General features: G+C 59.2%; 1 non-coding gene across 1 annotated transcript; it reads right to left on the bottom strand.

Moving 5' to 3' along the window:
- Window positions 1-4211: 4211 nt before the first annotated feature.
- On the bottom strand, window positions 4212-4337 carry LOC116278538 (U6atac minor spliceosomal RNA). Its single transcript, XR_004187863.1, has one exon. It is a non-coding gene; the product is annotated as a U6atac minor spliceosomal RNA (small nuclear RNA).
- Between the last annotated feature and the right edge of the window lie 23031 nt (window positions 4338-27368).

Here is a 27368-nt window from a genome sequence, read left to right on the forward strand (position 1 = left end):
GCCCTGCCCCCTGCAGGGCCGCCCCCTCGTCTGCTGGGCAGATGGTCGGGCCCGCGCGTCTCTGCCCTCGCGTCCTGCCTGCGGCGGTGGCCGGTGTGTGCGGAGTCTTTCCGGAAAGCCCCGAGCCCGGGGTTCCGCCCGTCGTGTAGAGGCCTTTCGCGTTCGGGGCGGGGCGGCCGCGCTCAGCCCCCGTCTGTCTCCCGGCGCCCGCGCGGCCGAGGTAGGAGCGTGTGCGTGTGGCGGCAGCTGAGCTCTCGCAAAGCCCGTCTTCTCTTGGCTTCTTTATGAAAAGTCTCCCAGTTGGCAGGAGGGTGGAAGAGTTTTCTCAGAAGGTGGGCGGCTCGCTCTCCTCATCCCCGCGGAGCCTGGGCTGCAGAGGACCAGGCCGACGCCCTGCAGGTTACCGGCATCTGGGCGCGGGCGCAGGAAGGAGGCGGGGGCTCCGACTTGAACCGGAGCCCGGGACCCCGATAGGTCCTGCTGGTGTCGCAGAGCTGGCGAGGGTGCGCGGGGCCGTGGTCGGGGGGGCGCAGGCTGGCGCCCACCTCTGATGCCACCTCAGGAGCCGTGGCTGGGAGCTGGCCGTCTGCACCTGTCTGTCCCCCGGCGTCTCTGCCCGCTCAGCCGTGGCCCCCGAAGCGTCACGCTGCCTGTGCTGGGAGCCAGGGTGCGGACACGGGGCTGCAAGGCAGCGCTGACGGGCAGCTGCCGCCGGGCCAGGGGACCCTCCCGGCAGGGCTCTGATCCCGTCTGCACCCCGAGACCTTGGCAGTGGGGGCCAGTGCATTATGGACAGGCCCCAGAAGGTGTGGGTGGCTACATCCCTGCCTGGGCCAGGGGGCTGCCGGGCCAGTTCTCAGGCTCTGGGTTTGCAGGGGTTGTCCGTCCCTAGTCGGAGGCACAGCCTGTACCTCGGCCTGCCCTGCCTTTCCCTGGGTCCCGAGTGCAGGGACACAGCCTGCAGGTGGAGGGGCCGCCCTCTACAGGCTTCCCGGACCCTCCAGTGGCCCTTGTCACACAGAGAGTGACAGTTACAGACGCATCTGTAACTGTCCTGGGGAAGCAGACGTCCAGACGGGTCGGCCGTTCTAGAAGCTGGTTGCTCCTGTGGCAAGGACCCCGCGGGTGCAGCGTGGCTGGACGGGAGGTGCTGGGACCCAGGTCAGCGCAGCAGTGGCTTGGCTTCAGGATTTCCTGAAATGTTGAGGGTCTTTGGGTTTTGTCGGTTCTGGTGTTGAGCTCGCCCTGGGAGGAGGGGGTGTGTGTGCAGAGCACCGTGTCCTGGAATATAGCTTATTTTTTCTACATGTGAATTCTCTGTTGTAGATTTATGTAAAGATACATTCTCTTTTTGAAAATAAAGAATTTCCTGTCTTGTAATTGTGTCTGGTAAGAACTGTTCCTCTTCCTCAGCACGCGGCGGTTACCGCAGGGGCGGTGGGCTGGCGCAGGCGGGCTGCTTGGGCTCGGCGGTGCCGTGGGCCCGCGTGCTCTGGTGGGAAGTTCTTGGTTTTGTCAAAATACCTTTTTCTTACTATGAAAATTACACATTGTGCTCATTATCAACAGTGTGAAAAAATAGGCGGAGACAATAAATCACCCTGTTTCCTCCTACCACTAACGTTCTGGGGATGATCTGGTATTTTAAAAACAAAACCTTTTTATTATGGAACGTTTCTGACGTATAAAAGTGGGGAAGATCCCTGGGTCCTGTCATCCAACTTCAAAACCTTTTAATGATGTTCCTCCCTGGTTATTTTAGTGTAAATCCCAGATGTTTTATAATTTAAGCCGTGAATGCAGTGTGTCTCTAACATTCTCCCACGGCATTACCACAGCACCATCTTCACAGTTGAAATATCAGTTCTGTAACCAGATACCTGAGGTCCAGGTTTCCGCAGTTGTCTTCGCATCTGATGTGTCTGTTCCACGCACGCACACGCGGCGCTGGTGTGAACCGGGACCCCAGCAAAGCCCCTGCCTGCACTGGGTTGATCTCCAGGGTCCCCCTGTTTCTCCCTTGGTGTCTCCGTGGAGACCGGTCTCTTGTCCCTTAGGCCCCCGTCCGGGTTTGCCTCTTGCACCTCTGGGGGCTGCTGACCGCCGTCCTGTCTCGGTTCAGTGTCCCTATGGGTGGACTGTTGGATTTTAAATCGTCGGTTGGGTTGCTTCTATTTAACTTGACATTTTTTCTGGGTCCTTAAATGAGCACTTCATTTAAAACTTACAGCAGTTTGCGCTGGACAGGGAGGGGGGAACGCTCTCTGAACCCTGTGGGCTGCCTTTCTGGGGACTTAAGTCCATGGAACTTTAAGGGCATCCATGGAACACAGGCATGTGCTCTCTCCTGGCGCGGCCTGTTCTGGAGCCTGTGAGGAGGGCACTTGAAGCAGGATGCTTGGCCATGGGGCTGCGATGCATCTGCCTCCTGGGCACCGCTGGCCCCTCCCGGGAGACCCTGGGCCTGGCACCAGGTTGGACTTGGGGTGGGCAGGGGGCAGGAGCGGGGCAGTGGGAGCAGCAACAGTGCGAGACGGTCGTGACTCGCACAGATAAAATGCACACTTGCCAGCGGCTTTACTTGGGAAACCTGTAAGGTGTCAGGACCAGTTCAAAGGAGAGCTCAAGTCCCACACTCACGCAGGCACACAGGACCCCTGGAATGAGTTTGCAAATGGATTTAAAACTGGCACAAAAAAATCCACAGGGCACTCATCAGTCACGTGCCACTGGGCAGTTCGGGGTTTCTGTGGAGAAGAATCTGATAGCCTGCAGTGCAGCTGGTAAAACGGCTCTGAGACACCAAGGTGGTAGGGCCAGCACAGCGCCTGCCCTGGGCAGCTGGCCCTTCTAGCTGTGCCTGTTTCAAGGGCACACATTTTGTCTGGACAGTGACAGTTAGTCAGACTACTCCATCAAAAGGTTGGGACACAAGGAAGGAGAGAGGGTTCCAGTGAGGCCTTCGGGAAGTGCGGGGTCACCGGGCAGCCAGAGGACAGGGGCCCGCGTGCTGTTTCAGTCCCCCTGCTCCCAAACACCGGGCTCAGGCCTCAGGCCTCACTTGGATCTTTGTCCATTCCCTCCTACGTGGCCCTACCAGCCTCATGGCTTTAAAGTGGCCGATGTGCTGCAAGTCTCAGTGTTAGACCTGACGCCCAGACCTGCTCCTGCAATCAGCCTCCCTCAGAGGGACCGGACACTCCCGTCGCTGTGTTGGCAAGTTTCGCTGGCCTTGAACATCTCCAGAATGACCACTTCTCAGCCCCTGGACCAGCCCCAGGCCTTTCTCCCACCGGCTCCAGGCTTGCCCTCTGACTGCTCTTGGCGTGGCTACCAGAGGGATGCTGTTAGAGCCCATGGGGCCCTGGCCAGTAGCCCTTGTGCCCTGGCCTAGCCCCTCCCCACTCCTCCAGCCACAGAGCCTTTGCACGTGCCTTTCTCCATCTGGAACATTCTCCCAGAGGGCCCCATGGCTGCTCCCTCCCTCCAGTCTTGACTCAGGGCATCTTAGACCTTGCTTTCCCTGATCCCCCCCCCCCCCCCCGGTGTGAGGACCCCACCACCACCACCCTGCGCCTGCCCTGCTCACTCCACAGAGGTCACCTCCTTCGGGCTTGTCCGCTAAGGCTCTAGAATGGTCCAGGATGTGACCTGACCTCCGGGAGCAGGGGTCCTCTCTGTGCCCGGGCCAGGGCACCACGGAGGGTGGCGATTCAGTTACTATTGGTCCCCTGAGTGTTGAACGAAAGTCTTTAAGCTTTCAAGAGGCCTCGAATCTCTGTGATGCTGAAAAGATGCAAATGGAAACCTCTGAAGCCAGGAAGGCCTCAGACCACAGCCACCTGCGGACCTAGTCTGACTGTCCCAGGTCCACCTGGCCGCACCTGCCCCGCTCCCAGGCTCAGACGTACCTACGCGAGATGTAAGCCATCTGCTGTCCCACCCCGACCCTGCGCCCCACTCTCCGGGGCTGCGGATGAGGAGGTGAAGGCACAGGTGCGGTGACGCGGATGCAAGAAGGCTGCGATCCACTTTGTATCGTGAAAAATGCCAAGCAGCTCAGCGAAGGGAGAGTTGCACGCGTTTATCCACAGCCGTGCTTGTGCACCCGGCCGTGTCGCGCCGACGTATTGGAGCGCCCACGTGTATCACACGTCCGTGTGTTTGCACAACCACGAGCCAAACACCCCGGCCCCACTAGGAGGAAAAAGGAAAAACAATGGTTAGATGCCACGAAGTAGGTGGCAATGCCTTAACCGTATGCGTGTTGTCAGGCCCGAGGGCCTCTTCCATCCTTGTCAAGGGGAGTGCTAACCTTCTCTCCTTTCATACAACACGTCTAGGGCTCCGCGCGCTCGCTATTTAAGGGCCCGCAAGCGCACCGCTTTTCGCTTACGTCGACTTCGGTCTGGTCCTCAGATACACTAGGGGAAGTGGCTGCATCCAGCGGGGACCGGCCACTATACCTACTCTAAATAGCTTATTTTTTTTAGCGTGAATTAAGAAAAATTTATTTTTGTGCTTTAATATATTCATAAAACCAGCCAATCAGAGGCTGCGAGGAATACCCAGAAATCCCAAACGTCCCTCAGAAAAATAGATTCCCCCGGAAACAAAACAGCGCCGCCGCGCACTTCCTACAGCGACACGCCTCGCGGACTGTCAGGAAATGTCTCGGAACTTTCTGCGGAAATGGAAGTGGTCTGTACGAATCAGAGGACGAGGAAGGAAGATCGGCTCCACGGACTTCCGGACGCGGCTCTGCGCTTGGAACTGTGGGTGCAGGAGCAGTTGGGGGTGCTGCGGCCGCGGTCTGCGCATGCGCCCAGCCCAGCCCGCGCCGTCCCTCCTTCAAGGCCGCGTCACTCGGCGTGGCGCAGGCGCCGCTCGTGTTCTGCGCGTGCCCGAGCCTCTTCGCTCGACTTCCGCGCACGCTCGCAGCCAGCTCCGCGCGGTCTCTGGGCTACAGTTCGCGCCCCGCTTCGGGGCCCAAGTCTGCGCGGTGCCGGCTTCTGCTTCTCGCGTCCGCCCTTTCCTTAGAGTTTTTAGGTTTCATTCGATGCTGTTTGTGCTGACCGTGCCCGCAGTGTAGGCGGTGCCGCGGCGCCTCCCCACGGCTGCGGGCGCGTGGTCCCCGGGCGCCACTCGGGACTGCGGGCGGCGTGCGGCCGGCGTGACCCTTCCATAAGCCATGCGGGCCGAGTAAGGCGTGTGCGCGCGTGTGTGCAGACGTGGCCGCAGTGTCCGTGCACGCTTGCGCGTCCACAGCGCGTGCGCGCGCACAGACAGCACAGGGGGTGGCCAGCGGCGTCCCGCACCCAGTCCTCTTTCGAGGCGCTTCGGGCCAGCCCGTTAGTTACAGGCGGAGAGCTCCCAGGTGCGCACGGAGGGGGAGGAGGGCCGAGGGCGTGACCAGGGAGGGGCTGTGCGCGGTCCGGGCCAGTCGTTTTCGTGCCCCGCGCCCGCACTCCCCAGGTGCAGCGCGAGGCCTGGGCGTGCCCCTGGGGCCGGTCAGGATAGCGGGCTGCTCCAAGGGGCGTCGGCCCTGTCTCGGTCACTGCGCGGTCCCAGCGGCTGGGACTCCTCACTGGGACAAGCTGCTGCAGGCCGTGCTCGGTGACCTTCCCCAGCCCGGGTGGGCCAACTTCCCCCGCCGAGTGTTTTCCTTCCTGCCTGGCACGCTGCCCTCTGTCACCTGCAGGGCCCTGGGCCGCATCTCCAAACCTGGGCCACATTTGCGCGTCCGGTTGTTCCGAGGAATTCCTCCGTTCCTCAGCACTCTGCTCCTCCGGATCCTGCCTTCACTCCCTGCCTGGTCTGGGTGCCTCCAGGGGAGTTATCCCCGATGGGCGCTGTTGTTCTTTCTCAGCACCTGCTGTGAGCCAGGGCCCCGGCAGCCCCGCACTGTGGTCCTCCCATTTCACTCCGCGCCCCCATGAGGAAGGCGCCCTCGGCACCCACACGTGAAAGCTTAAGACACAGGCCGAAGTGGTTGGGTAGCGTGGAGCTCACACCTCCGATGGGACGACAGAGGGGTTGAGCCAGGCTGTGAAGCGGAGGTTAGCGGGGTCAGCTTGTGCCAGACTCTCTTCTACAGCCAGGGTTTCTGTGCACAACCACCCTGCCTGGGACCCTTGGGTCTCGGCAAATGGGGGGGCTCTGTCCAAAGTGGCAACGGGGTGTCTCCTGCCCACTGCCGGGCCATGTGGGGCCTCGCCCTTCCTGTGAGTCTGCAGGCTTCTGGTCCTCATGGGCTTGGAACAGAGGGGCAGCTTGTTCCTCAGGGGCCTCAGACCAGGCCCTTCAAGCTTTGGGGTGACTCCAAACTGCCTAGTGTTAAAATGCTGATTCCTGGCAGAGCCTGCACCTGGGGGCCAGAGTCAGGCCTAGGAATCTGCACTCACGCTCCATCTTGACAGCCTGTGTTTGCTCTGGGTGCCTGGGGATGCCACGTCTTCCAGGGGACTTAGCGATAATGACGCCAGTGTGGGCAGGATTTGCAGAACAAGGCGGAGGCTGCCTCTGGGGGAAGGTGGCCCAGAGGGTCTTCTCAGGGTTGGGAGATGTTGGGAGACCAGGGGGGAAGAAGGATCAAACCTGCCTGTTGTTGCCTGGGCTGTTGTTGCCTGAGGACCCAGACCCGGACAGTGGAAGCCCGGGCCTGTGGGAGCCTTTGCCTTGCAAGTCTCCCCGGGGAACTGCCAGGTTAGATACTGGACGCCCCATTAGACTGCAATTCTCAGATGAATGATGAGCACTAAAAAGTGTCCGCGTGTCTCAAATATTTCATGGGACATGCTTCTACTAAATGTATTCGTTGTTTCTTTGAAATTGTCCTGGATTTTTCAGTTGCTAAATTTGGCATCCGCATTAACAGGGGAGGTGGAAGCCTCCTGTCGCTTGTGCAGGAAGCAGCACCTCCCAAACGGTGCTCCAGGGACCACTCATCCCTTGAGGTTCCCTATGGAAAAAAGGAAAGGAACTTGTCTAGGAAATTATATATTAAGAAAAATTGCAATGTCCTTCCCCACCCCCCCCCCCCTTTTAAGAAAAGAAAAGCCTGCTTGGGTGGCGAGGGTAGGGATGGAGCTTGTGAAAATGAGGCCTGGGGGGCGAGTCGTTTAGTCATCCATCTTGGCTAGTGGGCGGGTGGGATGCGGGTCTGTGCCGGAGGGAGGAGGGAGGAAAGCAGAGGGGGAAGAGGGAGAAGGGTCTTAGCTCATCCGAGGCCAATCTGGACCGGCCAGAGCCCAGACTGGGGCACCCCCTGGTGGCCGCCACTGGATTTGCCGACACAGAGCTTGGATGGTTGACTGAAAACCCAGCCGGGTTCTGGTCCATCAGACCACTTTTGGCCCCAGGAAGCGCTCAGCCAGCGTGCACTGAGTGGACGACTTCAGGCAGCGATCCGGATTATTCAGAGCAGAGTAGTCCTGCTTCTGTCCTGATTACAATAGTCTTATCTTCAGGCCCAGGCAGCTTTGGAGAGCTTGAACTGTCCAGACGCTGGTGACGCCTGCACTGGATCTGATGGAGAAATGTCAAGAGTCAGGATTCGGGCTGCTGGAAGAAGTCTCAGGCCAGCTGGGGCCCCCAGACGTGGCCATTTACCTTTCCCAGAAACCCATCTGTGTGATGGCCCAGCTCTGTTGGCGTTCACAGCTCGGAGCTCCTGGCACCTACAAAGAAGGGCAGAGCCGGGGTGGGGGCACTGTGGAAATGCTCCCCCCGCCCCCAGACCCGTCCTGCAGAGTTAGGGGATTGGGGGTTGAGAGCTGAATCTTGACTCAGGAATTTGTCTGGAGACACATCTTACCGGCAGCGCCTGTGGGCTGCGAGCGGTGGGGGTGGGTGGCCGTGGTGGGGTCTGGCCCCTGCCCTGCTCACCTCCAGCTTACAGACTTGTGCCTGCTGACTGATCAGCCCCCAAGGCCTTTCCAGGTTCCTGGGAGGTCCTCAGCTGGGGGGCAGGACACTCCCAGGAATGATGGCCGGCCCTGAGGACTCATTGTCTTTTGGAACCGAAGGTCACCCAGGCCTGGGGCCATCATGAGCCTTTCGGGGTGACTGCTGGCGCTCAGAAAGTCAGCTTCAAGGCTGCTGCTAGCAGCCACCACACAGACCAAGGGCCTTTGGAATCAGGCAGGCCCCGGCCTGTTTTGCCCCTGTCCACTGGCTCCTGTCCTGCAGGCCTGGGGGTGGCCGGTGGGTCACCCCCTGGATGGTGGCTTCCTGCCCATTGTCTGGGCTTTGCTCTCTCTGGGAAGTGGCACCCCCAGGCGTCGGTGTCCATCCTTCTGCTGGGTGGGAAACGTGGGCTCTCTAGTCCACCAGGGGGCGGCCTTGTACCTCTCAGGGGGGACAAGGCCACCAGGCCCTGGGGGAAGGGCCTGACACCTCCCCTTCTTTAAACCTCAGCTCAGCCCCGGAGCGGAGCCCAGGGTCTGGCTCTCTGCCCTGGGACAGCCATCTCCCTTGGGCCTCACTTTCCTCCCTGGATGGGACTGATGCTCAGGGCTTGGCTCAGACCGAGGGATCGGTGGAGAAACTGAGGCTCAGGGCGTTTCCAGGACGCCGGAGGGTGGTACCCACAGCTGCGGCGCACAGAGGGTCTGGAGCCCAGGCCCCTGGGCCCTGGGAGACATGGGGACGTGCTGTGGGCCGAGGGGGGAGGCGTCAGCTTTGCGGGGTTTCTGGCTCGCACCCGACGTGCGAAGTCTCCATCCAGGTGCGCTTTTCCTGGTGGTAGTTCTTTCAGAAGTGTGTTTTGCTCATCACGCCCGGGACACCTCCTCAGGGCCTGTGCGTCGGAACACACGGGTGCGGAATAGCCTGCTCGGGCTGACCAGTCGTTCCGACGGACACTTTCTGCATTATTACCAGCTTCCTGTTTCCTGCAAGTTACCGAGTGGTGCAACGGCCCTGAGATGGCCTTGGGCGTGCCCGGGGCTGGGCGAGCAGTCGTTTTTCCTCCCTGATTTCAAAGCCTCTCACAGACTTTCCTGGCAGTGGAGGGCTCTGTCTAGAGGCCTGTGTGCAGGGAGGCGGGGGAGGCCCAGGCAGGGCGACTGACTCTCCAGCTCTTTCTGCACGTCAGTGGGCCCGGACGGTTTCACACAGGATATTCACTGTGGCACACAGACCCTGCCCCGCGTCCTGGCGGCCCTGAGGGTGGGGCATGTGGCTCTGCCGAAGCACGGAGTTACTGTGGTTTCTTTTCTACCCCCAAGTGCTGTTACGAAGTTGACGCTGTGTCTTGGAGCCGATGGCAGGAGGGGAAGGTGGGGTCTTTGAAACCTGCTTTTTTCCCTCTGCAGTGTTTGTGGAGCCTCCGAGCAGCGTGGCCACGTCCCTCGGCCATCCCTCTGAGGGATGCCCCCAGGTTGCTTGGCCAAGCCTGCAGGGAGGGTGATGTCCTCAGGGGATGCTATTAATAAAGTGACCGCTGACCCCGGATGTGCGGAAGGCGGAGGGGAACGAGCGTTCCCAGGGTCGGCGTTTGGCCGAGGCTCTTCTTGCGTGACCGGCGGCCTCCTGGGCGCTCTGGCTCTGCCCTGGCCCCCGTGGCCCCGATGGACAGGAAGCTGTTCGTGGACCAAGCACAGGGGCTGCCCTTCCTCTCGGATATAAATATCCCGGGACCAGCTCCCTGCAAGTGTCCTGAGGCCCCGAGGGAGGGAGCCTCAGGCGTCGGGGGACCCTGCTGGGCCCAGACACAGGTCATCTGCCCTGCAGGAGCCAGCTCGCAGCCGCTCCAGAACTTTCCCAGGCTGCCCCGCTGCCCAGTGCTGCTTACAGGGCCTGACCAAGGGGTCCGGCTTTATTTCTCTTCTCATTCAGTCGTGTGTGGGACAGACGAGGGGGTGGTGTCTGCACCTCCCAGGAGTCCTGGTGGCTGGACGGATGAGGAGGGCGTGATGGGGGCGAAAGTGGCATTTGTGCGTTTTGTGTCCCCTGCACCCGTATGCTGCTCTCCCGGGGCCGGGCCCTCGGGTTCCGGGAGGGGAGACTCATGTTTAACGAAGTCGTTGCCGGGAGGACTTGGCTAGCAGGAGGCTGTGCCGGCCCACGTCCAGCTGTGGCGCGGGCATAACCCCTACGGCCCCTGGCTGGGCATGCAGGCTCTTCCCACAGGGCTGTGGGGCTGTAGCCCCCTGGGGCGTGGGCTCTGGTCCCTCCCATTGGAACCTGGAAACGCTCCTGCTGGAGGAAGAACCAAGCGCTCCCATCCCCGTTAAAAAGACCCAGAGAGGCCGGTGTGGATAACCACCCGTGATTCTCCAGGCCCCGTTCAGTCCCCGACATGTGCTGGGGTCACAGAGCCCCGGGGGCCTGGGAGGGAACGAGCCCTGCTGGTTCTTGGGCCCAGTGGGCCCAGTTTGGCAAGGCTTGGGTGGTGTGGAGGGTACTGAAAATGATGAAACTTTTACAAATCCATACAAAATGAGACTGGAAAGAATTTAGTTTAAAAAATGCTGCCAGGCCGAGCATGGCTTACGCTGGAGGAGGCGGGAGGCTCGCTGCCCCTCTCCCAGTCTGCCAACCAAAGCCGCCCACCCCCGGCATGCAGGCCGGAACCAGGTGCCACATGTAGTGTCTCTGCTCCTGGGACCTCCACGTGACAGAGGAGAAAGCTGAGGTTCAGAGAGGACCCCTAGCCAGAAGGAAACAGAGGGGATTTGAAGGCGGCTCTGGGGAACTGTGAAGCCCAGGCTAGCCCTTGCTCTCTGTTAGGGACCCGAGACCTGCCAAGAGCCACCCTCCCCTACCACGGGGGTCCTGTGCCACCCAAGGCCAAATACTTTGAGAAGTTCTGCTTACAGTTCTCCCAGAGGGCCAGCATGCAGGGCGGCTTAAAGGCTCTGAGAAGTCCCGTATGAAGGAATTCTGCTCCCCCTTGGTCCCCCAGCACCTCCCAAACTCCTGTCCCCACAGAGCTGCGCCAACAACCCCCACGGACCCTGGGCTCCTCAGACGTGCGTTTTGAAAGGTGCTGCCCTGCGGAGAAGGAGGAGGCAGGACAGGAGCTCTGGGAAGTGTGAGGGTGGGCTGGGCTCTCCTGCCTGCCTGGTCCATCCCCCGGGCAGGCGGGGCAGGCGGGTGAGGATGGGCTTCCTGCTGGGACCTCCTGAAGTGTTGCCCCAGACTCCAGGCCCCACTCCGTAGGAGCCTCAGGCCCTGGGGTGAGACCTTCCCGTCTCAGCACCCTCTTCTCAACTGAATGGAGAGGAATCATGCGCACCTTGCAGGGCTCTTGGGGAGACACAGGGAAGGCCTCGCCCAGCAGTGACTGTAAACGCCCTTCGTTCAGGGGACCTGTGCTTGTTGAAGCTCTACTTGCGTCTTGCCCTGCGCCAGCCGCGGCAAGAACACATCGCCAAGTGGCACATGGTCCTACCCTCTTGGACCTTCAGGCCTGGGGTGTGGAGGGGAGTGGATTAGGTTCGTGAGAGTTCCAGGGGCTAAGGGGACTCATCCTGGGATGGGCAGAAAAGGACAAGGCTGGAGTCAGCGTCAGAGTCTGCCCAGGAAGTGGGGAGAGGGAGGGCTCTGGGAAGAAGACACAGTCTGTGCAAAGGCCGTGGGGCAGGAGGGAGCAGCACCCTTCAGGATTGGAAGGAAGGAGGGACGCACAGAAAGACCCAGGGATGGAGTCTAGGGGGCAGCAGAGGCAACAGGGGAGGGCAGGGGCCAGGCAGCAAGCTCTGATTCCACAGGGCAAAGAAGGGCAGCATGGAGGAGGTGGCCCAGGGAGGCACTGAGGTTGTGTAGGTGGGATGTGGGGCTGGCCTGCACTGGGAAGGGTGGACTCTCCACCTGATGCTCCTCTTGGTGTCTAACAGCCCTGTCCTGCCCATCCGCCTTGTCTGGGGCCCCAGGGTGCTGGTCTTAAGGAGGCTGGAGGATGCTCTGCCCATGGGTCTCCTTGGAGATGTGGCCACCCCAGAGCCCTTTCCTCATAGCCTCCAGATCCATCCTCTCAGTCAGCCCCGCTGGTCCCAGATGCGGGAGGGGGTGAGAAGGGGGTGTTGGGAATTTGGGGGTGCAGTTCTAGATGTGCACGCTGAATGTCTGGGGCCCTGGGGGATGCCCGGCGGGTGACTGAGCACAAGGCATCTCCCCAGGGCTTCCCTAGGTGAGGAGGGCGGGGGTCACTGCTACGGCCTCGGCCCCACTCCCAGCATGTCCCTGCACCGGGACGGCGCGGGCAGCAGTGTCCACTCCCAGGGCCGGCTGTGTGCCAGCTCGGGCCCCCCAGAGCCATGTGGTATGGGGTGTTCTCCCATTCACCAGTGAGGGGAGAAGCAAGCACAGGGTGGGGTCACGGCTGGGGGTGTGTAACCTTTGGGGTCACGTGCCTGGGCCCCGACCTGGACCTTCTGTGGACAGTGAGGGCTCAGCCCCGCAGGCAGGCATGACTGAGGAGGTCCCACCAGGGACGAGGGCAGGCATAGAGGCGGGGGGAGGCCTGGATGCTGCGGGCCCAGACTGGCCCGGCTCACTCTGCTCCTGAGCATCCCAGACCCGACCCGATGACCCGCCCTTGCCCCTCCCCGCCCCCGCCCCTGCTATTTCTGGCCTCTCGGAGCCTCGGCTGATCACGGGCCCAGGTCCCTGCGGGCTCCACGCGCGGCCTGCAGCCCGCAGAGGGGAGAGGAGCCACGCCGGGGAGCGGAGCCACGCCGGGGAGAGGAGCCACGCCGGGCCCCGGGGCTTGCTGCAGGGCCAGGGTGGTGGTTACCGGGTGCCTCCTGCTGGCCGGGCTGTGAGCCGGACGCGGGGGGGGGGTGGGGGTGCAGCTGGAGCCTGGAGCACAGGCGGGAGTGCCTGGTGCGGCTCTCTGGGGCTCTCTGTCCAGGACAGTGCAGGGCGGTCTCCTGCTTAGACTCTGGGGGTCCCACCCACCGGGCTGAGCCCCCGCTTCATCCCCAGGGGCAAGTGAAGTTCTCTGCGTGTGGGTCCTGTGGCTACTGTGACCGCTGTGACTGCAGACTCGGGGCCGAAAGCCACAGAAATGTATTCTCTCCCGTTCTGGAGGCCAGAAGTCTGAAATCCAGTGTCACAGGGCTGCGCTCCCCCCGGAGGCTCCAGGCGCGGGTCCTTCCTGCCTTGTGCAGCTGCTGGGGGCTCCAGGCATCCTTGGCTTGTGGCCGCCCCCCTCCAGTTTCCACTCCACCTTCACGTGGTCTCTCCTCTTCTGTCTCTGTCTCTTTTTTTTAATGGAGGCCCTGGGGATTGAACCCAGGACTTTGTGCATGCTAAGCACACGCTCTACCACTGAGCTGTACCCACGCACCTCCCCCTTCTGTCTCCTGCAAGGACACCAGCCACTGGTAACCCAGGGTGATCTCACTTTGAGATCCTTAACCTAATTACATCTGCAAAGACCCTTTTCCCCACTAAGATCACATTCATAGGTTCCGGGAGACATAGCTTGTGGGGCCACCATTCACCCCACTGCACTCGCCAAGCCTCAGTCTCTGCATCTGTAAATGGGTCTATGGTGAAGGCCGGCCAGGGCTGGGCAGGCTGAGCTGCCACTGTTGTTTCCAGCCTGGACCTTGTCCTTGACCCCCCGAGGGCTGGGTCCCTCCAGTGAAGCAGCCCTTCCCCGGGGTCAGGACTTGGGTTTTGGCCCTGCACTGTCACCAGTCCCCTCCAGACCTCGGGGAAGTCACTCCTGCATCTGTGAAATGGGAAGATTCTTGCTGGCGGGGTGAGGTTTTGGGGGTCGTCACAGGCCTTTTAAACTCTGAAAGAACCCTGTTCCCGCTCCAGAAAAATGCAGTTGTGTTCAGGATTCCAGGGGCTCAAATCCCCTAGAAGCTGTGTGCTTTTCATATTTTCCATCAGGCCCAAAAGGAAATGCAGAGGCTGGCGAGGCTGTGCAAGTAGCCAGCCCCCTCCCCACTCCAACACTCCCCAGTCGGGTGGGGAGGCAAAATGAAGCTGCGTGAGGTGTGAGGAATGAACCTGGGGGTCAATGGATTTGGGGCCACATGATTGATGTCAGGAGCCCAGGGCGTGCAGGCCAGGAAGGTCAGAGGTCTCTCGCTTGGAACTGGGATTAGAGGGGCTGAGGCTGGAAGGCAGCTGGGAAGGAGGCACCGATGGCCTCCCTGAGCTCCACCCCTCTGGCGCCGTCCCAGTTTGGATTCATCTACCAAACTCACGCTACCTCAGGGCCTTTGCACGTGCCAGCCTGAGGTCTGGATTCCCTTTCTTCAGATCACTGCATGGCCAGCTCCGCCTTGGCCTTCAGATCGAAGCTGAATCGTCACCTCTTGGGAAAAGTCTGTCTTGACACCCCAGCCAAAATCAGCCCGCAGCCACCTCCTGTCCCGAGCACCGTCCCCCTCGGTCCCTGTGTTTTCCTCAGACTTCTCCTTCTAGAAGTTGACGCCCACAGTGCCGGTTGTCCACTCAACTCTCCCTCCACGAGACCTTCCCAAGAGCCCCAGTGGAGGGCTCGCTCAGGTCCTAGAGCCCCGGAACGTGCCCCCATCCAGACAAACACACCCGCGCCCTCACGGGTCACACCTACTGTGCACACGTAGGGCGTGAGGAGGCAGGCAGGGTCGCCCCCTTTTGCTGAGGAGGACACACAAGGGAGGAGGGCCCGGCCATGCTCAGGCCGTGCTTTGCTGCCCGATGTGGTCAGCGCAGGGCCTCGTGCACGGGTCCCCCGGGCCCACCCTGGATACCGGCCCGGGAGGGAAGAGGAGCACGCAGCCCAGAATCCCAAGGTCGTGGGCCAAGTGTGGAGGACGCTGGCTCCCAGCGGAGCGGAGGCAATGCAGGGGTTACTCCAGGCTAAGTAAACAAGAGAGCTGGGCAGGAAGGGATGAGTGAACACGGCACGTCAGCCGGCCCACAAGCTGGTCCGCGAGCCGGCCCTGCGGAGCCCGGGCAGCGCCGTGGGGCTGGCTGCTGGCGGGGGAGCTCCCAGCCTGTTTGGTGACGAGGAGGCGTCTTCGGGGCCGAGGGCCCTGGGGGAGCTGCAGCCTGGCTCCAGCCCCACCTTTCCTGCACCCCCAGGTGCGGCCCTCAGCTGGGTCTGGGGAGCCGTTCTGCCTCCCCGCCCGCCCTGGCCTCCACGTTTTGTTCTAGGCCCGACGGAAAGTGGGAACCGAACCCAGCTGCTGGGGGCTTTGAGCCCTTCGGTCTCGTTCACTTCAGGCAGTGACGAAACAGTCACTGCTGATCGGCAAGGGATGTCCTCGTCCCGTCAACGTGCAGCTGTGACTTTTGTGAAGTTAAACACTCCGAGCTGCGTGGTGACCATGGCGCTCACCCGCTTGTCCCACTTGCCGTAACAGGACAACCACACGTGTGAACGACAGAACGTCTTTCCCCGTTGTGCGCGTGGCAAGTCCGTTTCCAGGAGTGTCTTTTGTCCTGTGGCTTTGTCTGTAATTTGTTTCTCATAGTATTTTTTTTTTAAGTTTCTTTTTGTGGTGGGGAGGTAATTAGCCTTTTTCTTTATGTATTTAGCGGAGGCACTGGGGATTGAACCCGGGACCTCAGGCGTGCTGAGCACGCGCTCTGCCGCTGAGCTGTGCCCTCCCCCACCCCGTCTTGCACGGCTGAACGTTACCATTTTTCTGCGTCCAGTCAAGTTGCTCCTTCCTCGACCGTGGTCACGTCGGCGTGTCTTGGGGGGGCTGGGGGAGGCCCTCGGCCGGGCAGCTGTGGCGGGTGTGGAGCTGCTCCCTGGGATTCAGCTTGTGCTACGGGGGGTGGGGGTGGGTTCCAGCCAGCGGTGGGGGGGGCACGGGTGCGCCCGAGCCATCGACCCCTTCCTGGAAGCGCATTTCGTGGTGGAACGGTTTGGGGTCACCCCCACGGGCGCTTGTCAACCTAAACAGGACATTGTGTGCAGTAACAGAGATTGTGCTCTGTTTGTTTGTTGGAAAATCAAAGATATGCGAACGGGTGTGCGTGTGTGTGTGCGTGCGAGCATGGGGAGGGAAATGGGGCAGGACTCACCCAATTAGCAGTTTAAAAAAATGCCTTTTGATAATCCTGAGAAATCCGCTTCCTTTTCAGTCCAGAGCGCGATGGGCCCAGCCACTCCCCGAGCCCTCAGCCCCCACCCCTCCGGTGTCAGGGGCGAGCCTCGGAGGGGAGGCCTTGAGCGGAGGAGGGCTGGCCCCGGGCAGCGCACGGGGCCCAGGCTGGTGCTTCCCCTCGGCACGGGGGACGCCGCAGAGCGGGCGAGGACGGGAGTCCTTGAGCCGTTTCCAGCTCCTTCCATCAAGCTGGGCAGAGGTTACGTTGGCTCCAGACAAAGCTTGACCGGCAGGCTTCCCAGCACAGTGCACTGGCTGTGGTCACTGCTGATGTCTTTCTTCCGACCCACTTCACAGATGGGGACACCGAGGCCAGGGGAACAGGGCCAAGGTGCCCAAAGCCGCAGAGCCAGCGAGAGGCCTCGGTAGGACTGGGCCCTGCCTGCTCTGACCTGGGCCGTCTCTGCCTCGTCACCGGATTGTGGAGAAGATGACCTGGCTGCTCAGCTGTGGTCAGGCTCATGGCTCCAGGTTTTGCCTCCTTAGGGAAAGCGCCTCCAGCCAGGGTCCCCTCAGATGGTGAGGAGTATTCGCTGGCAGAAAGCAGGTGCATGATCAATGAGAGTGACGCCGGAGGACCAGAGGGTCCAGCTCATGTCATTCTGTGCATGTTTGAGGCTAGTGAGCCCCGCACGAGGGGACAGTTTAACCCTCTCGTGATGGGCCTACTGGGACAAGTGCCCCCAGACCTTCAGCCAATGGGGAAGTGGTCAGATGCCCAGCCTCCCCAGGATGCCCTGGAGTGGGCCCACCTCGCACGTCCCCACAACCTCCCTGGGTGGCGAGGACGATGTCCCAGCACCAGGTCCCTGGACCCCTGGAGCCAGGCATCTTGGAGCAGAGCACGGGCCCTGTGGTCCTGAGGTCTGGCTTCCAGTCCTGGCTGTCCTTCTCCAGCTCAGCCTCAGTCTTCCCCTCTGTGAGATGGGCCTGCCGTCTCTCGCCATCAGTGAGAACCGGACAGGGTCCCTCTCTGTGTCAGCCCCGTGGGCATCACAGACACAGAGCATCTTCACATTTCCTCCACGCTTCCCTCCTGCCACTTCCTGCCTCTCCCAGGCCCTGGGAGAGAGGTCCGTGGTTGCTCCTGGAACCGTCCACGGAGTCCAGGCCTTGGATTACTGAACCCAGGAGGCACGCCCTCTGGATTTATTGCCGGCCTGTCCTGGATGAGTACGGGCTGGCTCTGATCCCTGAGTGCCCGCCTCGCTTCCACCGGCCCAGCCAGCCGACGGGCAGCTCTGGGCCAGCTCAGAGAGTTTCCAGCGGGGGGTGCAGGGTGGAGGTCGCGGGAAGCCCAGTGTGGGGGTGTGGTCCCCTCACCGGCATGTGCAGCCACACGCGTCCGGAGCCCAGGTCCTGTCCACACTGGCCATGGGGCCACGTGGGGTCTGCTCGGTGGTGTAGAGGGCTGAGAGTTTCTGGAGGGGTTAGACCCAGCAGGTGGCAGTGGGAGGGGGGCGGGGTGAGGGGTGGCTGTCCCCGGTCCAGCTTTCTCAGACAGTAAAGAAGTCGCCCCAAAGTCCCACAGGGGGCCAGGCAGAGCTGGCCCTGGAGCTGGGAGTCCTGAGCCCCAGCCGGTGCTGGAAGCCGAGGGAGGAGGCGGTGAGGGGGGCCAAGGACCTGCAGACACACCTCGGGCTGGGCAGGGGTTGGGGACTCGAACCTGGCCTGTCTCTGAAGCTTTCAGGCACTTGGAGTGTTTGACTTTCCACCCCCCCCCCGCTCGGAGTCCAATTAATCAATAGAAGAATTCTCTGGTGTCGCACCTCTCCAAGCCCCGCAGGCTCCTACAAGACTGAGTAACACAAACATCAATTTCTCGGGCTGCATGCCGCCGAAAACACGGCACTTTTTCAGATTGAATTGCGACTGTGCGCTCGGTGTAAATAAAGGAGAGGAACAGCGCAGAAGATTTGTTACCGCGCAGGACGCGGCTGCTTCCCTCCCCACGAGTCGCGGCAGGGAGAAAGCGGGCGGGGGGGGGGGCAGGAGACAGAGAGGGAGAGAGAGGGAGGCAGAGGCGATCGGGGACAGGGAGGAACCTAGAGGGATGGAGGTGGGATCTGCTCGCAGGACCTGCAGGAGGGAAGCTGGGGCGGTTTTCTGGAAATCTGCGGAAGGGTGGCCGTGGAGGGGGGCGCTGCTGGTCTCGCAGCGGCTGGGGGGTGGCCTGGACCCTGGCGCTGGGCTGCCCCAGCCTTTCTGCATCCACCACAGGGCAGGGTGAGGCTGGGCCCCAGGGGTGCGGGACCCGACGGCCTTGCCAGGCTCCGCTGGACCGTCAGAGGCCAGGAGGGCCTCCGTGCTCTGCTCGTAGTTGAAGAGAAGGGACAGGGACTAAGAGGTTTCAAGCCCTTGGCCCCCCCACCTCGAGGGCTCAAGGCGACTCTGCTGTCCTCTTTTCCATTGCAGTCTGAGGTCGATTGGTTCTTGAGAGTCCCTGGTGAGTGGAGGAGCCAGGACTTGGCTGATTCACTTTCCCCTCAGCAGCGGGGCTTCTGGGGGCTTCCTGGAATCAGGGGGCTTGCAGCCCGAGGACTCCCTCCCGCACCCACTGTAGGAGGGCCCTGAGGGTCTCCGTCATCTCCCCTGGGCCCTAAGGGGCGGCCTGGGCAGAGTCCTCTCTGGACTTCAATTGCACGGACGCGGTGCACACTCACAGTGCCGGGGAGGGGGGCTCCCAGGGCCGCTGCTGGGCTCGGCGCTCCGGCCTCTTCTTTCTAGGCCCCGCTCTCCTCGCCTGCTCTGACCTCCCTCACCCATCGCCCATCGCCGGGGCTTTCTTGTTCCTGGAGGCCCGGATCTTCCTGCCTGAGCAGCACTTGAAAGTCCCTAATGTCCCACAGTGAAAAAAACACAAGGTGACCGAGTGTGTACCTCCCCCCCGGCCCCCCAGGAGCCCCCGGTGCCAGGCCTGCCTCCCTGATCCCCTCCGACGCTGGTTGCCCCTGGGGAAGGGAAATCGGATGGGTTAGATGTTTATTACCTTAGTGATGGCTTTTTGTCCAGCGAGCCATATTCAGGTTTTATTTTAAAATAGTTTAAAAATTGAGGTTTAGCTTATACACAGTCAAGGGCATGAATTGTAAGTCTATGGCTCCGTGAGATTTTTACATACTTTTCATGTGTCAGCTTTTAAATGCAACAAAACGTAGATTTGAGAGGAGCCCACCTGACTCATCCCCACCGTGCCGTCCGGGCGGGAAGGAGACAACGTCCTTCCTGCACTGGCCTCCTTCGGCCGAGACCTTGGCTTTTCACCCTCCGCCAGCTTTTCACCGACTCTCAAGGAGTTATTACCTGGGGTCAACAAGTGCCAGGAGTAGCGGGTAGGAGGGGACCACGGCTCCGGACTCTCAACCCAGTGCTGTTTATGTAACCACGCGCTGGGTCTCGGGTCCCTTCCCCAGGTGGCATCCCGGGAACCGAGGCCGTCAGCCCGTCGTGCAGGGTACGCAGAGGGCTGTCAGCCGGCACGCAGGCGCGTACACATTCGTTCTCCCGTTCAGTCATTCAACAAACGCCCGGAGCCTGTGGTCGTGCCCTACCCTGTGCCACATCCTTTAGATGCAGTGGCTCTTTAATACCCGGCCATGTGGGGATTACTGTCCCCATGTTGAAAGAGAGGAAACTAAAGCTCAGAGAGGGTAAGAGACTTGCTCAATGTCACACAGCCAGAGAGTGGTGGAGTGGGGACCGAACTTGAGCCAGTCTCATTTCCTGAACCCCTAAACCTGCTTGCTTAAACTTCTACCTTCTCCGTGGCTTAGCTCCAACCGGCCAGCCCTCTGCCTGTCTCAGTGCCATCAGGGGGTCCTCTGGGGTGGGGACAGTCCTGCAGGAGAAAGAGCTGCTGGCTGGGCTGGCGGAGGTCTTGTCCTGAGGCAGGCTGCTGAGTCTGTGCTGCTGGGTTGCGCCTGTGATCCAGCTCCTCCTCACAGGTGCTCCTCCTCACATGTGGTGCTCCTCCCCACGGGTGCTGCTCCTCCCCACAGGTGCTGCTCCTCCCCACAGGTGCTGCTCCTCACAGGTGCTCCTCCCCACAGGTGGTGCTCCTCCCCACAGGTGCTGCTCCTCCCCACAGGTGCTCCTCCTTATAGGTGCTCCTCCTCACAGGTGGTGCTCTTCCTCACAGGTGGTAGTCCTCCTTGCAGGTGGTGCTCCTCACAGGTGGTGGTCCTCCTCCTCACAGGTGGTCCAGCAGGGGCCCAGAGGTCTGGTTTGACCCTCAGCCCTGCTCCATGGAGAGGACACACACCACCCCAAGGCACACGGCAGCTCGGCTGTTCTGGCCCTGGCACCCAGTCATCAGGGCCGGGTAATTGGCGGGTGGATGGGGCGAGGGTGACTGCTTGTGAATGTCAAGTGGCATCAAGTGAGCGAGTCAGGCCCGCTGTGGGCGAGCGCAGGCTGCGGGCACGACAGTTAAGTGTGGCTAATTTGGTACAAGAACACGGACGCCACCCACAATTTCTGCATCTTGGAGAAACAGGGAACATTGTGAGGCCTGTTCCAGGTGCAGCAAGAAGCGGGGGCAGCAGTGGGGGGCCCTGGCAGGGCCACTGTACGAGAGGCCTGGGATGTGTGTGGGGTGGACAGAGGCAGCCGGGGCTTGGGCCCCACCAGCCACTTCCCCTGCCAGCGTGCAGGGGTGGGGCGCCTGCGCTGGTGGGAAAGGCAGACTTGGCTCCAGATGGTGACAGGTCAGGGTGAAGGCAGAGGCCGAGGACTGTGTCTGCCCATGGTCCTGTGAGCTGTCCACCCTGGGCCCACCAGGCACCTGAGAACTGTTCCCACGTGCTCACACTCTCTGTCTCTCTCCCTCCCCTTCCTTACATGGGGAGCAGCTGGAGGGTCCTGGGAGTGTGGTGTGAGAGGCCTGGCATGGACACCATGGACCATCCTGGCCTGGGGTGGGCTCGTCTGGTGAGACAGAGACGGCCCCCTGGAGAGGTGTCTGCACCCAGGTCACAGCTGGCTGCAGGGTGAAGCTGCCAGCTCAGGACTTGGCATCTTTTCTCAGAAACACCCGTGCCCTAAAACAGTATGGTGAGTCCTTACAAAACTAGACACGCACTTACCCTGTGACCCAGCAATCCCACTCCTGGGCATATATCTGGGGGAAACTCTAAGTCGAAAAGATATATGCACCCTCATGTTCACAGCAGCACTATCTACAATAGCCAAGACATGGAAACAGCCTAAATGTCCATCAACAGATGACTGGATAAAGAAGATGTGGTATATTTATACAATGGAATACTAGTCAGCCATAAAAAAGAATGAACTAATGCCATTTGCAGCAACATGGATGGACCTGGAGATTATCAAATTAAGTGAAGTAAGTCAGAAAGAGAAAGACAAATATTATATGATATCACCTACATGTGGAATCTAAAAAATGACACAAATGAACTTATTTACAAAACAGAAACAGACTCACAGACACTGAGTCTTACAACAAACGTAAGGTCACCGAAGGGGAAAGAGGCGGGGGAGGGACACATCAGGAGTTTGGGATTAGCAGAGAAAAACTACTATATACAAAATAGATAAACAAGGTCCTACTGTGCAGCACAGGGAACTATATTCAACATTTTGAAATAACCTATAATGAAAAGGACATATATGTATAACTGACTCACTGTGCTGTGCAACAGACACTAACACAACACTGTAAATCAGCTGTACTTCAATTAAAAAAAAAAAGGACGAGAACCATGCCCTCGGTTCAGAAGCAAGAACACCGGCCCAGGCTCCGGACTGGAAGGAGAGAGACGGGCCCAGCGGGCAGGGCGGTTCTGAGCTGTCCCCGGGCAACCAGGTGGCTCAGCTCTGAGCCCGGCTTTTCTCCAGTGTCCCCTGAGGGCTCAGGAGATCTCCAGGAACCAAGCAGGCAAGACCCCTGCCCCGCAGCTTCTGCTCTGAGACAAGACGCTGCTGGCTTGGTGACCACAAGGAACATGGGAAAGGAATCCTCATTCTGTCCGAAAGGAATATTTGAAAGTTTAGGGGCCGCTGTCCCTGCACAGTGAGGGCTTCTTGGCTGCTGACAGCATATGCGTTTGGGCTGGCGGACAAGGAGCTGCAAAGGTGAGAAGTCTGTCGCCTTGGAGCATGGTTAAGTGGACCCTGCGTGCCAGCTGCCACCGCCAGAGCACCAGGAGGCTGAGACCCCAGTGCCGCACCAGGTGGGGTGCCCCGAGGCGGCTGAGCTGGAGCAGGGTGTCTGAGGCGGCCTGCTGGACCCTGACTCACCTTTTCTCTTTGGAACAGCACTTTTGGGGCTGGCCTGGGACGGCGTGGATTCCCGGAGTCCCAGAGGGCGCGCCTCCGCTCTGGTGCTCCCCGAGTCCTGATGACCCCATTCGCCCAGGGCCACACAGCTAGTGTAGGAGTGGGTAAGAGCAAGGGAAATGACCAAATCTTCTGGACTGAATGAAAATTAAAACACAACATACCAACTTTGTGTCTTGCAGCTAAAACAATGTTTAAGGGAAAATTTATAGCTTAAATTTGTTTAAGGAATATTTACATATAGAACATTTACTTAAAGAAAAATTTAAAGTTAAATGCGTCTATTAAAAGCATTTATAGTAAAAGAAAATCAGTGATCTAAGCTTCCACTTTAAGAAAAACTAGAAAAAGAGGCAAATTAAATTCGAAGCAAACAGAAGGAAGGGAATGATAATGAGCAGAAATCAACGAAGCAGAAAGGCAATAGGAAGGCATAATTAACGAAACCAAAGTTGCCTGTACAACAGGGTGATACATAACTGACAAATCTCTGGTGAGACTGTCCAAGGAAGAAAGAAGACACAGACACCAGTGTCGGGAATGAAAAGCGGGACATCACTACGAGTCCTACAGACACTCAAAGGCGAGCCAAGAACATGACAAGCAGTTTTACGCCCAAACTTTCTACAGCTGAGGTGAGACAGACAAACTCCTTGAGAGACATAAGCTGTCAAAGCTCTCGCAAGAAAGAATCATCTCATATGTACTGAAGTCCCACATGCATTAAAGAGTTTGTTGCTAAGACCTTCCAGCAGCAGCAGCAGCAACAGCAGCAAACTCCAGGTCTGGAGGAGTGTCCTGGCGAGTCCCATCAAACACTTACACGGCCTGTTCCAGAAAGCAGAGAAGGGAGCAGTCACTGGCTCTTTTTACGAGGTTGGCGTTATGCCAACACCAAAATGCGACAAAGACACCACAGAGAAAGAAGTACAGACCAGTATCCCTCATGCACTTTGACATAACCGTTCTCGATAGAATATCAGTAAATCAAGTCAAGCACTGTCCCCAAAGGATAGCACATCATGACCGAAGGGATGCAGGAATGCAAGTCTGGTTCAGCATTCAAAAGCTGATCAGTATCATCCACCATAGGAACCAATTAAAGAAGGAAAACCATATGATCATTTCAACAGGTGTTAAAAAAAAAGCATTTGGTAAAATTCAACATCTATTCATGAAAGAAAACTTTCAGCAAACCAGAAAGAGAAAGGAATTTCCTCAGTCTCACAGACGATGTCTACAGGAAACCTACAGCTAGCATCATAATTAGTGATGAAATACTGAATGGCTTCCCTCCAAGAGCAGGAGCAGAGCGAAGGCGCGCAGTGTCGCCTCTCCCCTTCAGCAGTGTGTGGAGCGAGTGCTGCCAGTGGAATAAGGCAGGAAAAAAAATACGAGGCACACAGATTGGACAGGAAGAAACAGAACTGCTTCTGTTTTCATCCAGCATGACCTGAAGTTCTCTATTTAGAAAAGGTTTTTTTTTACTGATTAAATTTGTCTGGTGGTTATAGGACTGCTCAGGTTTTCTATTTCTATTAGTTTCCTGTGTCTTCTTGAGTTTGTTTTCTTTTTCTTTTTTGTATATTTGTGTATTTATTGGCATACAGTCAGCTTTACAATTTGTGTCAGCTTCTGGTGTGCAGCACGATGCTTCAGTCATACATGCACGTACTTTTCCCCCCAGCTTTATTACGTAGAATTTTCGCAGTCCGACTGCACACACACATTATGTTGCATGTAAGTACATAGAAACAGCACACCGCCCATTTTTCAGTTTTCGTATATGTACTAATTATTGTTTCTAAGAACAGATTAGATGTTTAGCCTTTTTTTGATGAATTATTTTCTTACTGTATTTAAAAACGTTTGCCCACTTCATCTAAACTTCCTGTACCTTTCAAGTACATTGGCATTTTGTTCATTTTTAATAGCGTTAGATTTTGCGTATGTCTACGTAGAAATGAAATCTCAGGGTCTTTGTCAGACTGCCGTGCAAACTGAGTTTCTTCTTCCAACCGTTTCTTCTTTTTTGTTGCTGTTCTTGTCTTCTTTTTGTTTTTATTGCTTTTTTGGGAGGACGTAATTAGCTTTGTGTATTCAATTATTCTTTTTAACGGAGGTACTGGGAAATGAACCCAGGACCTTGTGCGTGCTAAGCACGTGCTCTGCCACTGAGCTGGACCGACCGTCCCGCCACCATTGCTTCTTGTGCTGTAAAAACACTGGCTCGGTGGCTCGTTTTGAGTCGGGGCAGTTGGAGTTTTGCTTCATCTGGCCGTCCGTGCCTCTCACGCTCCCTCCCCTTGGACCAGCCCTGATCGGTCTGGGGTTCGTCTACCAGACCCTGGGCCCCTAGTTCAGAGTCGGATCTTGAGGTGGTGCTTGCGCAGGGGCGTGACCCCGGCCGGGACCCCTGGGTGGAGGAGGAGGGCAGCGCGGGTTGGGAAGTCACGCTTCTCTCCCCCGGCGTGTCTGTCCGCAGGCGGTTCTGCTGCCGGCCCGCAGCCCTCCTCCAACCCCCCGCCTGGCCTGCGAAGCCCCTCACCCTCTGGTTTCAGCTTCAGCATCGCTGCTGAGAGAAGCCCCCAGCCAGGTCGGCCCCCTTCACGCTCCCCCCGAACCCCGCCCTTTGCCTTCATGGCATTTGGTGCCTTTCGGGCTCCAGGTCAGCCCTGGACGGTCGGCCTGACGGCCAGTGGCCGTCGTTCTGGAGCCTGGCCCCTGGTGCCGGGCCTGCTGGAGGGACTGCGCCGCGTCCGTCCACCGCGGGACTGGATGCTTCTCGCCCAGACTCCCCTGGCCCCCTCGCCTTGTCCGGTGTCAGTGGGAAACGGCTGGAAGCAGGCTGATTTTGTCCCCTTTTATCCACTGCTGGGCATCTGGCCACGCCAGTCTTGTCCTGTGAATCTGAGGATGGCTCTCGGTCCCTCCAGGCCTCTCTGGAGGGAAGGCAGTCCGCCCCGAGTCGAGCACGCGTGCGGAGGTCCCTTTCGGGGTGCAGGGTGACTTCCTGTTTGAAGATCCGCTAAGTTTATGGAATTCGAGAAATGCTCTGTTAATAAAGGCAGAAGGAACCTTTGACCCCCCCCTCCCCGCGACATCCTGTAACAGGAAGCGAACGCCTCTGCCCCACCCACCAGAGGGGCAGGAAGACGTCCCGTCCTGTCCCGGGAGGAAGGTCCTTGCCTTTCCACCCCATCCCGACCTGGGAGGTGCTGCGTCCCCTTCCCTGGGGGAGCGAGCGAGCCAGCTGGGCGAGGCCGCGGGGCTTCGAAGAAGGGCCAGGGCGCTGCAGAAAGACTCGGGACAGCCCCGCTCTCTTGGGGTGCCTGTCGGGGGTGGGGGAGCTGGTGGGTCCGCAGAAGGCGCCCAGGAAAGCCCGTCTGGGAGGAAGCCCGCTCCCCACCCAGGGCGCGGCGGGCGAGCAGACACATTATTTAGGGACTAGAATAAAAAGCCATTCACTTTACTTCAGTTGGCCATTTAGCTCAATTTGTGTGTTACTGCAGGTAATTACTCCAGTAATAACGTGCCGTAATCTGCGCTGATTGGGGGCTGGTCCTGGCTCGGGATTAATACTGCCGGCCGTGTATACTAATTACCCGTGTGTTACCATGGTTATTTGCATGGACGCCGTGTTAACGACACCCTGGAAACATAAAGCAATGGCGGGTTTTGAATTAAATCTTTGTGTTCTCTTAGAGCTAAAAGTGCATTTTACATCAAATAATCATGAATAAAATGAGATCATCTTGGCGGAGTTGCCAGGAAGCTGATTAACTGAACTGCAGAAATGTGACTTTACCCGGCTCAAGAATTAGCGCCTCCCAACGTTGTCGCGTTACTAGGCAACCCCCCAAGATGACATCACTCACACAGCCACGCTGCCGGGATGTCATCGCCATGTACTTACAGTGCCTCCGTGGAGCGGGTGTGCACTGCCGAAAGGACATTATTTTCCTCTGGGATGATGGGCATGAATGGCGAACAGGCTTCAGAGGGCCGGGCGGAAAGAAAATTTGGGAACACCTGTGTGGCTCCTTCTTGGGGTGATAAGTGCTTTATTTCCACCAGGTTACAATAATGGGTCCAGATGAAAAGTTGCGTGTCACAGCACACATCGGAGAGCAGAGGGTCTGTCTTCTGCCAGGGAGCAGGCTGCTAGATGTGTGCCCAGGCCTCGAGGAGGCAGAGAAGTGGCAGAGCCCCCAAGCTGGGCAGCGTGCTCCCACCCCCGCCATGTTGGCCCCGGTTCCCTGCTCTGGCCTAGAACCAACAGCAGGAGGGAATAACCAGAGTGGGGACATGGCTGCTTTGCATGGTGCTGAGCACCCCGTCGTGGGGGGGCATTCAAGGGGAAACTGGATGACCCAAGCAGAGAGGGAAAGGGGAGGGGGCAGGGGGAGGGGTGTGCTGACCCCTGTGGTCTCTCCCGGTGGTCACGGCTCTGGTTCTGTGGCTGTGTGTCAGTGTCCGCTCCCAGCCAGGCTGGCCACACAGTTGAGGCCTCTTGGAGCTGGAGGTCTAGGGGGCAGCAGTGAGCAGACCTCAGTGAGGAGTGAGCCTGGCTGTGGAGAGTGCGGAGGGGGATGGAGGAAGGGCTTCCTGGAGGGGCTGCAGAGGGGCGAGGCCGGAGCTCAGGCCTCTTGGGCCATGAGGGGGTCTGGACTCAACCTGAGGGTGCTGGGGGGCCACGGGGGCTTCAGCAGCAGAGGCAAGCGACTCAGGCGCCCTGAAAATTGGCTTCCTCTGGCTGTGGCACTGGGGATCGGGCTTGGCATCAAAACGCGCCTGATCTCTAGGTTGGGCCGGGACAGCTCCTAAGCCGCTCTCGCTCTTGCCTGGCGTCAGCGCCCCTCCGCGTGGGCTCGTTCCCAGCCACCTGCAGCCAAGCTGGCCCACCGCCCCCCACACGCCCTGCTGAAACCCACCCACCCGCCCGTTGGGAAGGCTCTCCACTCTCCGGCTTCCGGTCCAGAAGCCATCGCCTCC

Source organism: Vicugna pacos, chromosome 4 (genome assembly GCF_048564905.1).
Source record: "Vicugna pacos chromosome 4, VicPac4, whole genome shotgun sequence".
In the NCBI taxonomy this organism is placed as follows: domain Eukaryota; kingdom Metazoa; phylum Chordata; class Mammalia; order Artiodactyla; family Camelidae; genus Vicugna; species Vicugna pacos.